At 36.0% G+C, this 14,818-nt stretch overlaps 1 protein-coding gene and 1 long non-coding RNA gene across 2 annotated transcripts in view; both read right to left on the bottom strand.

The window, feature by feature from the left end:
- Positions 1-14,818, bottom strand: part of LOC139745512 (gamma-butyrobetaine dioxygenase-like) — a 39,862-nt gene that overhangs the window by 11,001 nt on the left and 14,043 nt on the right. The gene's annotated exons all lie outside the window — the stretch shown is intronic.
- Positions 7,972-12,731, bottom strand: LOC139745519 (uncharacterized). Its single transcript, XR_011711897.1, has 5 exons — positions 12,321-12,731; positions 10,390-10,533; positions 9,680-9,786; positions 9,112-9,262; positions 7,972-8,154 (listed from the first exon to the last, which is right to left on the bottom strand). It is a non-coding gene; the product is annotated as an uncharacterized lncRNA (long non-coding RNA).

Here is a 14,818-nt window from a genome sequence, read left to right as displayed (position 1 = left end):
TAGTGGATATCCCTCATCCTGGCAACGCGCATCATACTGCGTTGCCAGGCAGCGCACAGCGCGTCATCCATGGCCATGGATGTGCGCGGAGAAGATGCACCTTGGGCGGTTGGAGACCTGCAGTGGATAAGCTAACACATAAGTCAATTCAACCCGCTGTTATTAATTCAGTTTATTTGTAACCCGTTGTAACAATTATGTAATTTATTTCCATTTAAGCAGACTACTTATATACTGAGAAAAGGAATAATGAAACTAGATGTTCCACACCCAAGAAGTAATTTCAAGAAACGTAGTGTAACATATCGAGGCGCTAAACTATGGCATAATTCATCAGATGGTGTGAAGCAAAGTGTATCTCTTTCTATATTAAAAAGTCATCTCTTGAAGTAATGTATTTTCTGTTTGAATTTCTTGTATGCATGTCATTTTGTAATGCGCAGTAGAGTATATTATTATAGTAGCTGCGCAATATAAATGTCCTTTATTATTATTATTATTATATTTAAGAATAAGGTGGATAAATTGTATACGTAGTAATTGTTTGCATTGAACTGTAACATCAGGGAGCTTTAGATTTTGACGCGCGGACGTTTGAGCTGACGCTTGCACTGGACGTTCTCCTCTCCCTGCATCGTGTGGAAAAGTTGCTTTAGATTACGCTGGGACGCAACGTATAAAAAATAAAATCGCGCCCCCATATGATCAGTGCATGAAGAAGCTCTCTACGTCGCAAACTGTGCGGACGTGAAAATAGCCCAGTACGCGTAGTGAAAAACTCAGGCGACGCAAGCTAAAAATAGATTGACTTTACGCGCGCTACTGCGCACGCTCAGAACATGTTTTTTTTCCTTTAAACGTCCGCGCGTCTAAAATCTAAAGCTCCCTATTGTGCATCAATCATTTTTTTTTCAGTATCTTAATTCCCATTTTCTTTATGTAATATGCATGATTTTGTATCATTTGTTTTTGTGTGTTTGTTTGTTTTTGTTTTTTGTTTTTTTGTTGTTCTTTTTTAACGTTTCCTATACTATGTATAAAATGTTGTATTTTGTAATTGTATATTTTTTACTTCGCGGACTCACAGAAGAACAGCCATTGGCTGAAGTGAGTGACCCGTGGTGAAATAAAAAAAACTCAAACTCAACTCATACCCTCTCAACGAATACATCAGTTTTAAACAAAAATCACTCTGTTCATTTACAATATTATTTATCATAATGTATATTGTAGTGTGCCGGTACATTGTTTTTGCATTATCTTTCACTGTTGGATGGAAATAAAGCGATAATTGGCGTGATATTAGCGTTTTCACCGTAGCATTTTCACCGGAAAATGATGAATAATTGAAAAAATACGGCGAAATTCACGAGGAATTGTTTTTTGTTGTTGTCGTTGTTGTTAATTTTAGATAAAGGGATATACACTGTATCATAAGCTTTGGATATTCCCTTCGTTGTCTTGAATAAAGACTAAGCGCACCGCGTGACAGCTGTGGACATCATAACCCTTTGGATATTCCCTTCGCTGCTTTGAATAAAGACTAAGTGCACCGGGTTTACAACAGAACACCTGTGGACATCCAGAAGAAGTGCTCTTCTTTGTATAGCGGTTAGTTTCGATTCAGAAATATAGAGATATAATAGCGAGACCAAATTGGTTAAACATTCATTTATTATGACTAAGCTACTCATTTAGAAATGCTATCATAGCTTGATAAGCATATCTATGCCCGACAAACAAAATGACACCAAAAAGGTTTTGCCACCTCTGGTGGTACCAATAACCCATTTTTCGGGTCTTGGCCCATGGACTAAGTGAGATAAGCATCTGTGATGTTATAATTATTCATGTCATCCCTTTAGATGGTGCTTACCAGTACATCCACCTGACAGCGAGTCTGGCATTTGGCAATGTTAAAAGAAAAAGTTTGTTGTGATGCACTTGATACAAAACAATGAAACGAATGCTCCCCTGAGTGTTGATTGACGAACCATTCTGGTCACCTGGTATATGAAGGTCCATTATTTGTTTGAATACGAATTCCATGAATTGCTATGTTGGGCAAGCTGAACAATCATGTCGCTTTGAATCGAGTGAAGTGCGTAACCAACTGGGAATTGACCTCCGATCCTCTCTTAGACCATCATTTCAAATTGCTATTGACATCGAATGCATGCTGGCTGTAGATATTACATATAAACAGGTTTAATGTAATATCTAGACGGAGATATCAACACAAATATTTCGATCACAAATTCTCTTAACAAGATTCATGAATGCGAATTGTGGCACCCAGGTGAGAGACGGACTGAGGGCGAGCGAGAGAAAAGCGGATACCCAAGCGCAACAGACCGGTTCTGTAATGTATTCAGATTTTATGCATGCTTTGTCCACAAAGGTTACCCTTGGCAACCACAAATCTTGCAGGAATCTACATGTATATCCCCGCCTACCAACAATTCCATACATGCCATACACGTGAATTCCTACTCATTGTGAAGTCAGAGGGAGCAGGTCAATGAAATGCTTAATTACAAGGACGTAGGGAAAAAATACTGTATTCAGATACACATGTATAGAACCGGTTTATTCCGATTCAAACTGACATTGGCTTTGTTTACAGAAAAAAATCTTTTCCATACGCGAAACAAAGCCAGAAAGGCTCATCAAAATCTCACATTAACAGTAAACATATCTTAAACCGCAAACGTCAAAAGGCAAAACCGCAATGTTCAAGTGCAAACATAGTTGTAGGCCCCTATTCAATCTTGAATTTTTGCAAACAAACTCTCCTTAAACATTAAAAAACTCATTATATCTTGTTTAGTAATTCCCCACCTGTGCTACCTATCTCTGTCAAGACCAATTTACAACATACGATGTGTCACAGGTCAATAGTACAAGATTTTTGAAATTGATTTTTCTTTGAGAACCCATGTTGGTTATAAAGTAGAATTATTGCTGGAAATACAGGGGTTCTAAACAAACTTAGTTTTATATTATTTTCCATGTAATATTCTACAGAGTACATATTCAACTTTGATATCCCCTTATCTTAATTTTGGGATTCTGGCGTGGGGAAATGCTTCTAAAAACCTTATCGATTCGCTATTTATTGTGCAAAAACGCGCTATAAGAATTGTAAACCAGGCTGGATACTTATCCTACACGTATGAACTTTTTGTGAGTAATAAAATTTAGAAAATTCCTGAGTTTTTTTTTTGTTACAACGTTTGTCTATTCATGTTTCAATTGGCCAATTACCATATGTATTTTCCCAAATGTTTACAAGAAACTATGCAGTTCATGATTATCCAACGTTATGCGTATCACTTTCCACGTACCCGAACAATTTTTGCGAAAAAAACAACATTATGTTCGCTGAGCCTAAGTACTGGAATGAACTCCCATGGAACTTATAAGCTGCACCACTTTAACCTCATTCAAACGAAAATTAAAACAATATCTTTTGAGCAGCTACGACATGCATATGGTATAGTACTTGTCGCTCAGTATTTCCCCCTTGTCTATATTCTATTAGTAGTCCGACGGGATCCTAAACATGTACATTCATTATGTTTTGATCAGTCTGCCTGTTGCGTAAGCACTGTACTTATTGTTACACTCGATTGTTGGAATTCTTGCGCATGGCAGCTGTCTATTATCATGGTCACACGGCCTGCATGGTTTAGGACCCTTTTTATTCTTATTAGCCCACCTTCTATTTATGTATTTAAGTCAAACTGTTACGCCATCATCTATACCATCACACCCACTTGAATCCCTACAATCTCTGTCGTTGTTCTCCCAATGTCCTTACTTGTAAAAGGTTATAGATGCAACATGTGACCTTTCTGTATTCTATTTAGAAACACTTGATCTGATTTTTGTTCGTTTCTATCGGATCCCCCGGTTATAGTATGATCTTTAAAAAAAATATCTGTACTCATACTTCCCCTAATCTGATTTTATCACGGGACCTGCGCGGCTCTGTACAAGCTTGCTTTTACGCAGGCCCCATCATATTTTTCGCATTATGACCTCAGTTTAAAGTGAAAACTAAGTTTCGGTAAGTGCTTGAGAACCCGTCTAGCACCATTTCATTTTTTCTTGCAATATATCGAAAGAGTCCACTAAGAAACTTACCTGGCTGACGCGGTTTGCCGGAATAATGAGTCGGTTTGGAGTATTTTGAGAAAAATGATAATAGTAGGAAAACCGACTTTTATTCCAGAAGGCTCCAGACTAACTCGGTCTCGGGAAAAATTCGACCCTACTTCAGACAATTCACACGCAGTTCGTGATCGCCACAGTCTACTGGCCACTGCATAATACCAAATGAGGCCTAACTGAATGGACAGGAAAGTGCGTGCTAACGTAATCCTGTACAAACAAAACAAAAAATGACAGCGCGCGGTCCTCAGTTGCTGACACGCGCGGTCTTTGGAGTTTTTGTTGTTGTTTATCATAGTAGGCCAGCCAAGACGATTTTTTTTACTTTGGACGGCAAAATTTGTTAATGCTAAGTTTTCCAGCTGAAAGTCTTGCAAAAATACTCAAGTTTAGCGTACGGCCGGATGTCAAGCGCGTTTTTGCCGAAAAATGTCTTTTTTAGCACAAAATTTGAAAGAATGTAAAAAATCACGATTTTTATTTTTTTACCGAAATAAGTAATGGTTGATAAGTACCTTTCAAACTAGAAATGTGTTATCTTCCATTTCAAGTTTAGAACCTGACTAATATGCATTTGAATGTAGAATTTTTACACGCACATATATGGCGCAATGAAACATAAAAACTTGATTTACTCAAAATTGTACTTTGTAAAATCTACCAATATTTCAAAGTTTTTTTAAACTACCTAAATCAATCTATTCAAAAGTTTTTATTATTCCGAAATATAATATATATTCTGATATCTTATGCAGCAAAGAAATTACAAGATAAGGCGAAAGATAACTCGTTTTATGTTATCCTAAATGGGACGATGTATTTTTACCGGACGCGCATTTTGAATGAAAAATCGAATGTATAGCGTAAGCCCATATATATTGTACATGGTATAGTGCGTGTAGGTATTTATCTTACATAATTGGCGAAGTCAATGGACAGGTTGGATAGCTGACTGCAAAACCCTTTGTGGCACCTTGATATGACTGAAATGTGCTTCTTCCCCACCCCCCCCCCCACCCAAAAAAAAAAATAAAATCAGCAGTGTTGTTACCATGGCAACTGATCATCATTAGGTCACTCCCTGAAAATTTCAAATATTCATAATTGTAAAACGTACGAAAGTGTTGAAACATTTTGTGTGTGTGTGAAAAATGTGTCAATCTAACTAATCTATGTTTAACAATGAAACCTAAGAGTTATATAAAATTGTTTACTATGTTCGGAAATGGTTGTCATGGAAACCGTGATAACAAATCACATGTTACTGGGAAAAATTACGATACCAAATCTCCCATCCTGCATACTCACCCCTTCCCCCGAGAATGCTTTGGAATTCGTAATGCTATATAGTTTGCATTCTCAGGCCCTGAAACGGAGCCCTGCAAGGGATAGGCACGAAATCACTTTTACTTTGGTAATGTTCTAAGGCGAGGTGTTTGCATTTTATTTTGATTTATTCTCCCGCAGAAGACTTATACTAAATGTTTCTTTTATGATGGTTGATTGTTGACATGAACGTTGTTTAGAACGCACACTTAGTCGGCGACATAAAAATGTTATAATGTATCCCGGATTTGTGTGAAAAAGTAAGGCAAATATCACCCTCAAAAGAGAAAATAAGAAGCGAAAAGGAAGTAGAAGTGAAATGCGTACAATGCAATAACAGCTTTATTTCCCCTTCCCATCATTAAGTCGGTTATATCATCGAGTCTATATTGCAGATTATATTAATCCTTGGCCAAGTTCTATGTCCTTGGAGCAGACATGTAACAACTTGTTTGTTTGCAATTCGATTTTTTTTCTATATTATCACAAATTTGTGAAAAAAAAAATCATTTCAGTTATCACCAACACTCTAAATTCCCAGTCAACCAACAAAACGTACTACACAATGTGCACACGCCCGCAACCACCGTCTCAAACAGCGTTCACGAATGAAATACAGTAAACAGTAAACGAGGCAATTTCTCTTTTTTAAAGCAATGATTTGCCATTAGCGTACATTTACTAGAATAGCAGCACTTGACATCTATGTTGCTGGTTACCAAAATGCTGATTAGAATACCATACACAGTAAGAACATGCTTGAATCCTGCAAAATATATATAATTATTTCTCTTCAACAGTATTTCGTTTTGAAAGGTAAAGAACCTCAGTCTCCATTTGTGGACGTCTAAAAACAAACAAAAAAATCCATCTGAAAGCAATCTTCTTAAATGATTAAAAGCTTTAGAAAAGAATGAGTCCTCAGTGAAAATGTCTTTCATGAACAAATCTCTGTGATATACATCAAAAGAGTTTGAAAAATACAAATTGCGCTGACTACATTAACTGCATTGACAGCCTCAATTTTTTTTTTAATGTGACATATACTATAATGTGTCCAGCATCACAAACGTTACACCAGTTAGAAAAACAAAATGTTCTCTTTAAGCAATATTTCAATATCTCTATCTTTTTAAAAATTTGTGGTTACATATCCTAGCTAATTATGACTGTACGCTGTTGCATTGAACTTTCGTCAATGTACAACTAAATTAGAATGGTGACTGCCAAATTTTTAAAAATCTACTTTTAGTCTGATATTATTTTTGTGTTCTGCAAACCAGTGTGATAAGGTATCTGTACTGAATACTCGTCTCTCAATGAAGAAAAAAAAAAATCACCTCTCCAAAATGCATGGTACCGGTATTTCCCTCTAATACTTTCCCTCATTCCAAGTAACAGAATACATTGCTGGGGCCCTGAATAGCTAACATATATTACAGTATTACCAACATCATGACAATTATGGCACATGTGAAAGAAAACCTGGCAAAACATACATCTTGACCAGTACATTTTCTTTTCACTACTTCTTGTACTTGGCGTTTGGATTGAAACATTTTACTTATGTTCGTTCCTTTAAGCTACATACTATTCTTTTATATCTTAAACTAGAAAAGAAAAAACATGCTCTATGCTATTTCCCTTCAGATTCACCAACTGTTACTTTGTGAAATGTTCTCTTTTTAAGCTCTTCAACGTGCAGTTTTTTTTTTCTGACTAACATGTCACATATTTTCCTCCATCTGATGAAGAAAGGCAAAGTTCACTTCCCTTTTGTTGCCCCCCCCCCCATAAAAACAAAAACAAAAGACATTCCAATCTGACAGGATTAAAATGTTGGCGTTTGGGCTTCAAAGGAAATAACAGGATCAATTTCCATGAACTACTAGTATGCGGCTTGTAACTGTGAGTCTCCAAGGCATGGTATAGTTTTGGTTGAGATGGAGATTCAGACTTTAACTTTTTGCAAGCAAATAAAAACAACTTATGAAATATGAAAGAGCATCAAATTCTTAGAGTAATTTGAAGTTTGTTTGATTAAAGTTCTTGGTTTTGAAACGGCCGAGAAATTTTTTTTAAAAGTGACACAGAATGATAATAATTAGAAGTGGGTGCCACCTTTATTAGGACCTCTTTGTTTTTGTACATCTCAGCCTTTTCAAAACCAATTTTTAACAAATAAATTTGGAATTCCTCTTGGTATTGTTTACTCTTTAATATTTCGTAACAGGGTTCTCATTATTTTACAAAATCTCCATATCAGCCCCCATCTCAACCAAAAGTAGGCCATCCCTCATCCCTTTAATGCTGCCATCAAAATTGGAAGTAGATCTACATCAAATCATATTGTAAATGCTCTTTGCCAAGTAGTGTTGTGCACATTTTGATATCAGGTCTTGTTTTACTTCATCACTAAGGGAAAAAAAAAAGAAAAAAAAGATTAGAAAAGAAGCATTTAATCTGGATTAGTAGAAATGTCTAATATATACACATGTCTTTTATATATTCAACTTCTATAATAGTTCTGAAAGCACATTGTGATTATATTTGAGAAGTTTAGATGGATGCATTCCACATGTAAGTTCAGGTTCTGATGACATCCTTCATACGGAATCTGGATGCGGACCGGATAGCCTGGCAGGGTTGTTTCTGGAGAGAGACAGAGAGAGAGAGAGAGAGAGAGAGAGAGAGAAAGAATGGTGTATCTGTCTTTACTTGATGAGGAAAGTGACATGGGCATTTTAATCTTTGGTGAAGACACAGTGACATATAGGCTAATAAAGACATACGGTTACTTGATTTCCTCTATATGTAGTGTTTCCTTGAAACTGTAAAGTATATTATTTTATACAGTAGATCCTAATTGTAGCAATTTAACCGTGAGTACACGATGAAATATAAAATGTAGGAAACTTTCATGATCCAAATATCCAATTCTTTCCATTAAGCTTTTTATTCCATTCAGAAGAATTTCAAGGTAGTGCTTGCCTGATACTGCAACTGGATACATTCAACACTTTCGTGCATATAATGTCCCTGTGACCTTTCACATCAATACCCTCATAACTAATCAAAGTCAAATTGCTTAGAGGTTATGGTAACTTTGCCATCCGAAGGTAAATATAATGTCATGGTAGCAATGCTCTACAGTCAATAAAAATCAGGGTTTCCCTGTAATTTACAATCAGCAGCAAAATCACAACAATAACTAAAATGCTACTTGTACAAGGCTCAGCAGGTAATCATCTCTTCTGTATAAAACCAAAGTTGAAGATGATCTGCTGAGTAAATGTTAAGTTATTGCAAGATGAGAATAGGACAGATGTGCGTGTGAATGATGATTGCAACAACATAAAAACTCCTGCAACCATCTTTGACAGAGGCTAAAAAAAAAATAATAATCAGCGTTAATTCATGTAAATCTTCGTTGTTGGAGTGATTGACTACATGCATATGCAGTACTGCATTCATTTAGCAAAACATGCGTTAATTTTCTGCCCAATGAACGATCGACAGTCAAAAATTTGGTCAAGATGTCAAAGGCTTGACAAAATATTCCAACATATTTGGGGTTTACATTTTACATGTACATGTATTATTGCTTACCTCCCACATTTCCTTTCGAAATAGAGTGCAGGATGCACAGATTAGAGGTTGGTAGTCAGGACATCTCTCTCTTTCTTTTTTCTCTCTCTCTCTCTCTTGTCCGTAGTTGGCTGTGGTTTGCAGGGTCCATTTTGTCCACTTTGTGCTAATTCTGGTCGAAAATACAATTAACAAAAACTTAAATAAGTTATCATTTTTATGAGTGAAACAGGATAATCATACTGCAACATAAACAAACACATTCATCATGAATTAGAATTAATCATCACGATCTCATGAATCCCTTAGTATGAGATTTTGGATCTTCAGGTCACTGTCAACATTAATTTGTCTTACATGTAATACATTAATCATGTCATTGTTATTATCATCTTTGATGCTCTAAAGCCATATCTTACTGAAAATGAATTATGTAGGATGGAAGTCATCTTGACACCTGTAATTCCTGTACACAAATATTTGATTGTATCATGCTCTCATTTGTATGTGGATTAGGATATGATTTCCTTGCATAAATCGATTTGTATTCATGAGATGATATTCCTAATTTCAAATCGATGACACTTACTTCTGAGCTGGAAAGGGCATTCACATCGCAGTCAAGACATCTTTCTATCTCCCCCTCACTCTAGTGGATGTGATCTCAAACTCAGCATGTCCATTTGTTGGTGACACCTTGATAAAAATAAAGAACAATACATCACAGCATATCACCCTTACGTCATACTTAACGCAACATAATAACAATGGAAAGTTAATTGATCTGTGACTACAGACGTATTTTCATTTGTGCACACATTAAACACTTGTGCCAATTGACATGGTTGAGAAATATTTCATTACATATAATATCTTACTTGATTACATTTATGTTTGATTTTTATATGATCTCATCTTCAGTAGATAGAATACCGTTCTTTCATATGATCCTCTACAATAGAACATGCAATGAATTTACAAGAAAACAAGAATACACATCCGATCATAGATTTGCTCCCCTTATTATATAAATGGAGATACACGTGTATAAGATTATTCTCCTCTCTTTGTTTGCAAAGTATTTGTACACTGCATTGTAATGCAACTGTCAAAGCGAAAACATGCTTGTTACAATTTATTCAAATGGAATAGGAATATTTGATACTCAATGTATTTAGATTTGGCATTATTTTCAACTGGGCACTGAAGTGATACATTTGATAATCAAACACTTAGTAAGTTAGTATTTAAAAGATATTTCAAATTAGACCGCTATTTAAGACATTTACCGTTTCTTACCTTCTGGTTGTTCTGCAATTTGTTGCAGGTAGAAAGAGCTCAGTCTTTACAATTAGATTTTGGCAAGTCAGAATAGGCATATGTCTCTCTCTTTGGTGAAGTTTGAAGACAAGACTCAGTCTGTCCACTTGTTGGTACATCTAGCTGAAAACAGAAATCAACATGACTCAAATAATTTTTTTTTTCATCTTTAAAGCAGAGCATTATAAGCTAATAGTGAACAAAAAATAAAATCAATTTGAAATTTAATTGTTTTGAAAAGGCATCTTGACATTGACATAATTTTCTTTGTTTCCCATGCAAATCAATTATAACTAAAAATATATCTCTTTCATTAAGATGATATTTTTTTTTTTAGCTTTTTAAAAAGTTAAAAAAGAAGAAGATATTTAGGTTTCAGTGAGTCGGTATAAATGATCCATTTAAAATGTAATATTTACATTTTTTCAAATGAACCTTTATTCTTTGAGACATTAACATAAGAACTTGGTACTTATGAGTAAAGACATTTCTAAATAGTTTCTCTTTGACTAGATCTATTTGTAAACTAGAAGAGTACATGTAAATGATTCACAGATTAGGAGAGGTTGGCAGTCAGGACTGAACACTTTCTCTCTCTCTCTCTCTCTCTCTCTCTTTCAGGCATATTCGAATGGCAAGATCACTTGGTTGTAGACTCGCTTTTATATAAAACACCTAGGCCTAAATCCTAGACTCTTTTTCTGAACCCACAGGTCTACAAATACCAGAAAGAGTGGAATCAACCTTAGACCTCTGCTCTAGAGACTAATATTAGCCTAGATAATTCACGTTAGAGCTAATGTTAGGATCTTCAAATGTTAGATCTAACATGAACTTTTTGATCAAAGTTAGCCTACATATATAGTATAATTATTATGCATAGATTTTAGAACCTCTAGATGCCTAAACTTAGGTCTAGCTAGGCCTAGTAAGCTGGGTCTTTACAACAAAACTGCCTAGATATGAGTAGTAGATTACTAGAAACCTCTAACGTTAGGTAGAATCAGTGGCCCAGATCTTGACTAAGGTTAGACCTAGATCCCAATTCCAGACGCCAGCTATTTATGCTTCAGACCCCGGCCCAAGATTTTATATTGTAGGTCTAGTATATTACTATTAGACTCTAAACGTTGGTAGATCTACATCTACATCTTCTGTAACAGTTATAGTCTACAGCCCCTTGCCCTGGACCTGGCTCTAGCCCTACAAATAGAAATACATCTAACCAGCGCAGTAACGTTAGTAGTAGTGGACCTGTACTGTCCACGTTACACAACTGCTAATGTGCTAACGTTAGGTGTTAAGTTCATTGTGATTATACTACTAGTGTCATAGGGCCTAGCCCGATTGAATTGTTTTGGCATAATAACAGGCGTAGCCGTACATTCTAGCACTAACACTAACATTCGTCGTTAGAACACTACCCCTACTAGCTAGAATGTCTAACACTAACGTTAGTATTAACAGTTAGAGAGAGTGTATTACCGTTAGATAGATTAGACCTAACAGTAGACGAGGATTCAGTCCAACTGCATGTGATGAGGCCATAAATTACAAACCTAGATCGAACTAACAAGACACCTAAATCTAGACGTAGACCTAATGTTTGTTAGGCCTCTTTTCGCACCGTGTCAAGACGTGCTTTACGGAATAATCGCTGTTCCACTAACAAACACCGCCGGCACGGTCGGGTGGCGGCCCGGGGGTTGGTAGGCATGCCCGCGCCCACGGGATCGGTGCGAAATACAGTAATTAAAGACATCGGCCTAACGTAGTACTAGCGCTTGAACCTTGATATTAACCAAGTCTCAGATCAAAGTTGTATATCTAACTAATAGATCAAAACAGATTTTTAAGTTCCGTTATGCAGTGCAATAAGGAACTATGTATTTATTTACTAAGTTACTTACATTCGAAGGAAATAGTCCCTTTTCCAGTCACCACGTTTCCAACTCAACGACCGAAACATGCAGCTCTCGCGCGAGAGATTTTACCTGTATGTAGCTAGATCGTAGGGGTAGTGCGTGGTAGACGTACGCACACGTATTAAGTATTCGCGCGCACACAAGCTGCGCGGGGCTACTGGAAAATGCTCGGAAAATGCATTTTCTGAGTTCCTGCAAGTTCAGAGTTTTGATTAAAAGTAAAGATTTCTTCAAGAAAACTAGAAATAATATTGACACATTCAATTAAAGAAGCACTTGTAGTTTTATAAAACATTAAAGTACTTTTGGAAGATCATCTAATTAGCTTGGAAAAGCAAACTTTGCAGAACGTTAAGTAATCTGTGAATATTATTTCGAGAAAACAACACCCAAACATTTGAGAGCCCCATATATGGCTGTACAAAATGACTTTTCAAAATGCTAAGGAAACACATTTAAATTGCAATTTCATTAAAAGGGACAATTGAAACTCATGATCTTTCAAATATCAATTGAATGCAAGCAAAAAATAAAAATCGTGATTTTTGACATGCTTCTGAATTTTGTGCTAAAAATGACATTTTTCGGCAAAAACGCGCGTGACATCCGGCCGTACGCTATTCCTTAGTATTTTTGCAAGACTTTCAGTATGAGAACGGAGCATTAACAAAAAATGCCGTCGAATCCTTATCTAGAGCCTTTTTTGAGGTTTGGCTGGTCTACTATCAAGCGCCTTTGATTGTTTTAGAGGTGCTTGATCGGCGCACACTAATTTTGCATGCGCGCAAAAGAGGTTTTTGATGAGCGCGTTGTAACAACTCGGACCATTACTGATAAAGGTAAAGGTCGCGTTACATGTGCAGATGTTAGCACCATTGACTACGCAATAGCCTCATCTGAACTATTTATGAACCTCAGTAATTTTTATGTGGATATGTTTGATGAACTCTTGTCGAACAAACATTGCCCGATCGTCTTAAGAATCCATGCAAAAACGTCAACCGTTCCTTGTTTGAAAAGTGTTGACAAAACGGCCAATAGTTCCGAAAAAGATGATAACAATTATAACACAAAAATGAGAAGGATTAAATGGAATAACGATAGGAAGTCTGAGTTTGTAAATGGTTTGAACGCTTTTGCTATATCCGAATTAGATTCCTTTATCGAATCCATAAATGTTGATAATGTTGGTCAAGAGGACATCGACAAAGCGATCAATCTATTGCAAGAAGTGTATGTTAATGCGGCTTCTTCATCTGGAATGCTGCACGAGATGAAGAGTAAATCGCATATTAGCAAAACGACTCTTTCTAGCTCACAGCCATGGTTTGATAAAGAGTGCGAAGAATATAGGAAAAAATTCATGCAAATTAAAAACAAATGTCGAGAAAATAGATTAGATTATATGGATGAAAAGAGAACAATTGGCAAGAGTTATAAAAACTTTGTACGATCAAAGAGAAGAAAATACTTTGCTGACTTACATACTAACATAAGGAGTTTGAAAAGTAAGAACCCCAAAGATTACTGGAATATTATAAGTAGAAACAAAAAAGGAACTACAGCGCCTTCGAACATTTCAACAGAAGATTTCTTTGAACACTTTAAAAGCTTAAACAGTCAAGCTTCGAATACTGATGTCGTAGAACTTGATTATGGCATTGGTATGAATTATGAATTGAATCGAAGAATTGATGAGTCTGAAGTGATACAGCAGCTTAAACGTCTTAAAAATGACAAGGCTCCTGGGGATGATATGATTCTAAATGAATTGTTAAAGAATAGTTCTAAATCTCTTTTGAAACTTGTTACCAAGCTGTTTAAAGTGCTTGACACAGGTATAATACCCTCAAGCTGGGTGGTAGGCTTGATTAAACCTTTGTTCAAAGGTAAAGGCTCACCTGATGCTACGGATAACTACAGGGGTATCACCCTCTTAAGTTGTGTTGGTAAGCTATTCACTGCTATTCTAAATGAACGCATTACTTTGTTCATTGACTCTTATGATCTACTTGGTGAAGTTCAAGCCGGTTTCCGGTCAGGTTATTCTACGATGGATCATATTTTTTCATTGCGCGCAATTATTGATTGGCATTTACAAAAAAAGAAAAAATTGTATTGTGCTTTTGTGGATTATAAAAAAGCTTTTGATTTAGTTGATCGAAGTTCGCTTTGGATTAAATCATTGAAAGACGGGATTGATGGAAAATTATTGCGTGTTATAGTCAAAATATACGACAACGCTAAATCTTGTATTTCATATGGTGGTAAGAAATCCGATTTTTTTCAGAGTAACGTAGGAGTAAGGCAAGGTGAAAATTTGTCTCCAATCTTATTTGCACTGTATCTGAATGATTTTGAATCTTTTTTACAAGAGAGATACAATTGTCTGAGCTCTCTATCTACATCAATTCACGATTGCTTTTATGAGAATGAAATGGATGTTTATATAAATTTATTCACTCTTTTGTACGCTGACGATA

This window comes from Diadema antillarum, unplaced genomic scaffold (assembly GCF_040938485.1).
Source record: "Diadema antillarum isolate AM-2024a unplaced genomic scaffold, OU_Dant_1.0 seq00001273_RagTag, whole genome shotgun sequence".
Taxonomy (NCBI): domain Eukaryota; kingdom Metazoa; phylum Echinodermata; class Echinoidea; order Diadematoida; family Diadematidae; genus Diadema; species Diadema antillarum.
This window is presented reverse-complemented; position numbering and strand designations above follow the sequence as displayed.